Raw genomic sequence first — 7,500 nt, forward strand, 5'->3', positions numbered from 1 at the left:
GCCTTAGATGGAGTTTACCACCCACTTAGGGCTGCACTCTCAAGCAACCCGACTCTAAGGAAAGGTCCTCCCGAAACGCGTACCGGTCGCTACGGGCCTGGCACCCTCTACGGGTAAATGGCCCCATTCAAGATGGACTTGGACGCGGTTCGACGTCACGGGATAAATGGACCCTCCTGAACACTACATTTCCCTACGGCGGAACCGCGGGATTCAGTGCTGGGCTAATTCCTGTTCGCTCGCAGCTACTAAGGAAATCCTTGTTAGTTTCTTTTCCTCCGCTTAGTAATATGCTTAAATTCAGCGGGTAATCTCGCCTACTCTGAGGTCGTCGTGAACGTGAATTGTATGAAAATTCAATCGAATTTCATAAAAATCGCTCAAAGGCAAAAAAAACAAAGTCTAGAGGAGAGTGCGTTCGAACACAACAATATTCATATTATAACGTATATAAATGATAAATATACCGCGACACGCGCGACTCCGTATCGTCGCGAAAAATCGTTCGCGAACGCGTCTTATGCGCCTCACCAGTGGTCTCTGCTGCGTCGCGTGTCTATATTCTCTTTTTACACTCTTCTCCTTCTTCTATCACATTTTACTCGATCGCGAAAAAGACTCTCGCTAGACGATCTCGCGCTCCGGTTAACTTTAACGCCCGTCCGAGAAGAATTTTCGGGGACTGGACGACCGAAGCGGATCTCGCGCGGTCTCGCGATCGACAGTGAAGAGAAGTGCAGAAGAGGAAAAGAAGACACGACAAACACACACCATGGGGCGACCGACGCGTTCGTTTCAACGCTTTCGCACAAAGTCGGCGGCGGTTATATATTTATATCATTATATTCCGGCGGACGGGACGCGACGTTCGAAAGCCTCGCCAAAGAGGAGCTCCTGCCTCTTCCTCTCTCTTTTCTACGAGAAAAGATAAACGTATTTTACGGGGATACGGAAACGTTACCACGTGGTGTCACACACGATCGTCCGTCTCTTCTCTATAGCAGAAACCGATAAAAATACACCTCCCGAAAGAGAGTATATGGTGATTCTTTTTATATATATATATTTCGAAATACAACTGAACGTGGCGGAAGCGCACGGTGGTGGTCCAGCGAGGACACGCGACGACGGGGAATAAGAACTATTCGACCCGTTACGAATACGCATGCTCGTCCCGCACGATTTTAACACACACCGTGTTTTTCTCCAGTCGTCAAAGCGTTCGTGCGTCGAATTCGAAAAATAAAAAAAAAAGAAAAACACCTTTTCTCTCTCTCGGGGTAAAAGAGTCGATGTGTATTGTGTATAAAGGTTCTGCGAGAAGTCTCGTTTTGACGTGTGTTCCGCCGATAACGACGATCCTCCGAAACGGGGATACAGAAACGTTACACCTCACAACACGATCTCCGTCTCTTCTCTATAGCAGAAACCGATAAAAATACACCTCCCGAAAGAGAGTATATGGTGATTCTTTTTATATATATATATTTCGAAATTCAACTGAACGTGGCGGAAGCGCACGGTGGTGGTCCAGCGAGGACACGCGACGACGGGGAATAAGAACTATTCGACCCGTTACGAATACGCATGCTCGTCCCGCACGATTTTAACACACACCGTGTTTTTCTCCAGTCGTCAAAGCGTTCGTGCGTCGAATTCGAAAAATAAAAAAAAGAAATACACCTTTTCTCTCTCTCTCGGGGTAAAAAGAGTCGATGTGTATTGTGTATAAAGGTTCTGCTGCGAGAAGTCTCGTTTTGCCGTGTGTTTCGGTAACGACGATCCTCCGAAACGTACATCTCATTCGTAAGAGAGGAAGAAAACAATCTCCCTGGGGCCAGTCGGTAATATACCGACATACGACGTGTCGTGCACATCCGTCTCACGCACGGTATACAAAATATGAATAAAACGTGTGTAGTCTCTCTCTCTCGACTTCTTAATATTTTCTTTCACCTCTGACGCATCATTTCAGGTGACGTCGGGAGCGCGGGAAAAAAAATTTTTCTAAACACACGAAACCGTTCATCTCACGAACAGCCGAAAAAGTTGTCGCTCAGATCCATATCGCAGTGGAGCGGTATCCGCGGGCGGTCGTAATTGAACGACGCACGACGCCGCGAACACTCACGCGAGTCCATACAAACGATTCCGATCGTTTTGCAACAACTAGAACGTACACTGTCCGTGAAATTCACAGAATTTTCGCGTGTCCGCGACAAACGCCGACGAGACACCCATCGTTCGCTCGTACGTAGCATCCTTCTCTTAACCCGACTCAGAGACGTTCTTTGCGCCCTTCGGTAAAAAAACGTTCGATCCGAAGAGGTGAACGACGGCGGGGATTTGACAGAGCTACGCAAGCAGTGTATGGTACGTAAACGACCCTCAGCCAGGCGTGGTCCAGGAATTGTATCCGTGGACCGCAATGTGCGTTCGAAATGTCGATGTTCATGTGTCCTGCAGTTCACACGTTGACGCGCAATTAGCTGCGTTCTTCATCGACCCACGAGCCAAGTGATCCACCGTTCAGGGTAATCGTATAAATTTTATATTTCACATATATAATTTTATTCTCACTTGTTCGACCTAATATCTCTCTTCTTTCAAAGAGAAGATAAAAGTTGATACCTGAATCTCCGACCAGCGCGCGAAGGAGATTCAGGCGTCGCCTTGGAGACGACACCGAAGCCTTTCGAGACGAAAAACGTTCAAGTAATATGTATATATTTCTCGACGTTCCGGGCGTATAGTGCATTCAAAAACCCGCGAAAGACGCAGAAGACTCGCACGCGTGGAAACGACGGGGATATATTTTGTATCCTACCCGATACTGAATCCATCGCGTGCAGTCGACCCTCGCGTTCTTCCGATCAGACGCATCTATTGTTGCGCGCATGTTTTCGCGTCGCATCGCGCGAAACGTTGCACGAATCGTACCGATCGATCGATTGAAAGCAAATAATGAAAAAAGACTTCACAGCTGGCTCTTTGCCGGTCATTCGTCCCATGTTATCTCTTGCCGCGAAATTGGCGCGCAAGAGTTGGGTGTCAGACGCGCGGCTTTAAAACGAGCTTCACGGCCGGTCCCTTCGTTACCGCTTTCGTTCTTTCTCTCGGAACGACCATGAACGAACACGACGAGCGACGCTACGGCATACACACGTCCACGGATTCGATTAAAAAAACAGACTTCACAGCTGGCTCTTTGCCGGTCATTCGTCCCATATTATCTCTTGCCGCGAAATTGGCGCGCAAGAGTTGGGTGTCAGACGCACGGCTTTAAAACGAGCTTCACGGCCGGTCCTCTCAATTCCGTGTACGGTACACGCAAGATGCGGGTTCCACTTCCAGACTACCCGGTCCCTTCTCTCTACGAGAATCGATAGTAGAAGAACGGCTCGAAAACGCGTCTCAGAGACTAGGGGAAAAGAAGCGGTATGCGAGCGAAACGAAAACGCATTATGGAAACGTCGCGAAACAATGTTCGACGGTTGCTCGGTTCCAATCGTGCGGCCGTTTCAATTTCTCGTGCGCTTCACCGTCCCTCCGTAACTCTGGCCGATCGCGTATACCGAAGAGCCGACACGCGCAAAAACCACAGGCATTGTATACTGTGTATATATATATATATATGTTACAGTCACAGCCTTCGCGCGTTTTACTCTCCGACGCGGGGTTTCCACGACGAAAGAGAGACAGTTTCGTGGCGGGTGACTCGGCCGAATCGCTACGACGGGTATTTCTATTATAGAACGAATCATCGCCACCCTTTACCAGTGCCCGACGAAGGAATCACAAGGTCATCTGGAGTTTACAATGCCAGCGACGGTAATTCCAACGAAGACCCGATAAGTCAACTCATCGTTCTATTTCTCCCCGTACAGAAAAGCGAATCGACGCTAATGCACCTCGCGCAAGCACGAACGTTCTCTTCGCGTGGATCGTCCCATCGTCCAAAGATGTAAAGACGCATTGGAGATCGTGGTCTCTGGCGGGCTCATTGCACGCCCCACTGCATATCTTTCCTCGAATCGAGAATGATTCGTCCACTAAGGCTGCGAAACTACGCGTCGAGGAAACTAGGGGAAAGAAGCGGGATGCGAGCGAAACGACAATACATTATGGAAACGTCGCGAAACAATGTTCGGCGGTTGCTCGTTTCCTCCTGCGGACGTTTCATTGCTCGGGCGCTTCACGTCCCTCCGTAACCTTCGCGCGATCGCGTGCCCCGGAGAGCCGGCAACCGGTGAACCACAGGCGTATAAACTATAGTCTTCTATAGCAAGCCTTCGGCGGTTACTCTCCGACGCGGGGATTCCACGACGAGAGAGAATTTCGTGGCGGGTGACATCGGTCGAAACGCTACGACGGGTATTTCTATTATAGAACGAATCATCGCCACCCTTTACCAGTGCCCGACGAAGGAATCACAAGGTCATCTGGAGTTTACAATGCCAGCGACGGTAATTCCAACGAAGACCCGATAAGTCAACTCATCGTTCTATTTCTCCCCGTACAGACAAGCGAATCAACGCTATCGCACCTCACGCATGCACGAACGTTCTCTTCGCGTGAATCGTCCCATCGTCGAAAGATATAGCCGCTTGGAGATCGTGGCCCATCAAGTTCTTCCGTAACTCCTGCGCGATCGCGTACCCCGGAGAGCAGGCAACCGGTGAACCACAGGCGTATAAACTATAGTCTTCTATAGCAAGCCTTCGCGTTTACTCTACGACGCGGGGATTCCACGACGAGAGAGATTTTCGTGGCGGGTGACACGGCCGAATCGCTACGACGGGTATTTCTATTATAGAACGAATCATCGCCACCCTTTACCAGTGCCCGACGAAGGAATCACAAGGTCATCTGGAGTTTACAATGCCAGCGACGGTAATTCCAACGAAGACCCGATAAGTCAACTCATCGTTCTATTTCTCCCCGTACAGAAAAGCGAATCGGCGCTATCGCACCTCACGCAAGCAGGAATGATCTCTTCGCGTGGATCGTCCCATCGTCGAAAGATGTAAGACGTACAGAAATCGTGGTCCATCACGATTATTCGTAACTCTCCGAGTCGCGTATCTGAGAGTAGGGCAAACGGAGAACCACAGGCATAAATAATACTATATATTTCTTATATAGTTAGCCTTCGCGTTTTACTCTCCGACATGGGGATTCCACGACGAGAGAGAGTTTCGTGGCGGGTGACTCGGCCGAATCGCTACGACGGGTATTTCTATTATAGAACGAATCATCGCCACCCTTTACCAGTGCCCGACGAAGGAATCACAAGGTCATCTGGAGTTTACAATGCCAGCGACGGTAATTCCAACGAAGACCCGATAAGTCAACTCATCGTTCTATTTCTCCCCGTACAGAAAAGCGAATCGACGCTATCGCACCTCGCGCGAGCACGTAACTACTCTTCGCGTGGATCGTCCCATCGTCGAAAGATGTAAGACGCACGGAAATCGTGGCCCATCAACGTTTTTTTGTAACTCTGCCGATCGCGTATCACAGAGCCGAGACGCACATACCACAGGCGTATAATACCGTTTTCTTTCGTATGGTAAGCCTTCGCGTTTACTCTTCGGCGCGGGGTTTCCACGTCGAGAGAGACTTTCGTGGCGGGTGACATCGGTCGAAACGCTACGACGGGTATTACTATTATAGAACGAATCATCGCCACCCTTTACCAGTGCCCGACGAAGGAATCACAAGGTCATCTGGAGTTTACAATGCCAGCGACGGTAATTCCAACGAAGACCCGATAAGTCAACTCAACGTTCTATTTCTCCCCGTACAGAAAAGCGAATCGACGCTGTTGCACCTCACGCAAGCACGAACGTTCTCTTCGCGTGGATCGTCCCATCGTCGAAAGATGTAAGACGCACGGAAATCGTGGCACATCACGTGTTTTCGGAACTCTGTCGACCGCGTATCTCAGAGACGACGCGCGCGAACCACTGGCATATACTATTATATATCGCGTTTTACCCTCCGACGCGGGGATTCCACGACGAGAGAGAGTTTCGTGAGCGGGTTGACTCGGAAGAAACGCTACGACGGGTATTTCTATTGTAGAACGCATCATCGCCACCCTTTACCAGTGCCCGACGAAGGAATCACAAGGTCATCTGGAGTTTACAATGCCAGCGACGGTAATTCCAACGAAGACCCGATAAGTCAACTCAACGTTCTATTTCTCTCCCGTACAGAAAAGCGAATCGACGCAATCGCACCATACGCGTGCACGTAAACAACTCTTCGCGTGGATCGTCCCATCGTCGAGAGACGTAAGTTTTCATAGTATGAATTCGCGTTTTACTCTCCGACGCGGGGATTCCACGACGAGAGAGAGTTTCGTGAGCGGGTTGACTCGGAAGAAACGCTACGACGGGTATTTCTATTATAGAACGAATCATCGCCACCCTTTACCAGTGCCCGACGAAGGAATCACAAGGTCATCTGGAGTTTACAATGCCAGCGACGGTAATTCCAACGAAGACCCGATAAGTCAACTCAACGTTCTATTGCTCCCCGTACAGAAAAGCGAATCGACGCAATCGCACCATACGCGTGCACGTAACAACTCTTCGCGTGGATCGTCCCATCGTCGAGAGACGTAAGTTTCCATACTATGAATTCGCGTTTTACTCTCCGACGCGGGGATTCCACGACGAGAGAGAGTTTCGTGAGCGGGTTGACTCGGAAGAAACGCTACGACGGGTATTTCTATTATAGAACGAATCATCGCCACCCTTTACCAGTGCCCGACGAAGGAATCACAAGGTCATCTGGAGTTTACAATGCCAGCGACGGTAATTCCAACGAAGACCCGATAAGTCAACTCAACGTTCTATTACTCCCCGTACAGAAAAGCGAATCGACGCAATCGCACCATACGCGTGCACGTAACAACTCTTCGCGTGGATCGTCCCATCGTCGAGAGACGTAAGTTTCATAGTAAGCCTTCGGCGTTTTACTCTCCGACGCGGGGATTCCACGACGAGAGAGAGAGTTTCGTGAGCGGGTTGACTCGGAAGAAACGCTACGACGGGTATTTCTATTATAGAACGCATCATCGCCACCCTTTACCAGTGCCCGACGAAGGAATCACAAGGTCATCTGGAGTTTACAATGCCAGCGACGGTAATTCCAACGAAGACCCGATAAGTCAACTCAACGTTCTATTTCTCCCCGTACAGAAAAGCGAATCGACGCAATCGCACCATACGCGTGCACGTAAACAACTCTTCGCGTGGATCGTCCCATCGTCGAGAGACGTAAGTTTTCATAGTATGAATTCGCGTTTTACTCTCCGACGCGGGGATTCCACGACGAGAGAGAGTTTCGTGAGCGGGTTGACTCGGAAGAAACGCTACGACGGGTATTTCTATTATAGAACGCATCATCGCCACCCTTTACCAGTGCCCGACGAAGGAATCACAAGGTCATCTGGAGTTTACAATGCCAGCGACGGTAATTCCAACGAAG

General features: G+C 49.7%; 2 non-coding genes across 2 annotated transcripts in view; both read right to left on the bottom strand.

Annotated features, from left to right (window-relative positions):
- The window catches only part of LOC143175674 (large subunit ribosomal RNA), a 4,008-nt gene extending 3,677 nt beyond the window's left edge, over window positions 1-331 (bottom strand). The window contains exon 1 of the ribosomal RNA XR_013000374.1: window positions 1-331. This exon is cut by the window's left edge and continues 3,677 nt beyond it. This is a non-coding gene — a ribosomal RNA (large subunit ribosomal RNA).
- A 2,051-nt stretch (window positions 332-2,382) lies between these two features.
- Window positions 2,383-2,537, bottom strand: LOC143175680 (5.8S ribosomal RNA). Its single transcript, XR_013000379.1, has one exon. It is a non-coding gene; the product is annotated as a 5.8S ribosomal RNA (ribosomal RNA).
- Window positions 2,538-7,500: the final 4,963 nt, after the last annotated feature.

Source organism: Nomia melanderi, unplaced genomic scaffold, assembly GCF_051020985.1.
Source record: "Nomia melanderi isolate GNS246 unplaced genomic scaffold, iyNomMela1 scaffold0154, whole genome shotgun sequence".
NCBI lineage: Eukaryota > Metazoa > Arthropoda > Insecta > Hymenoptera > Halictidae > Nomia > Nomia melanderi.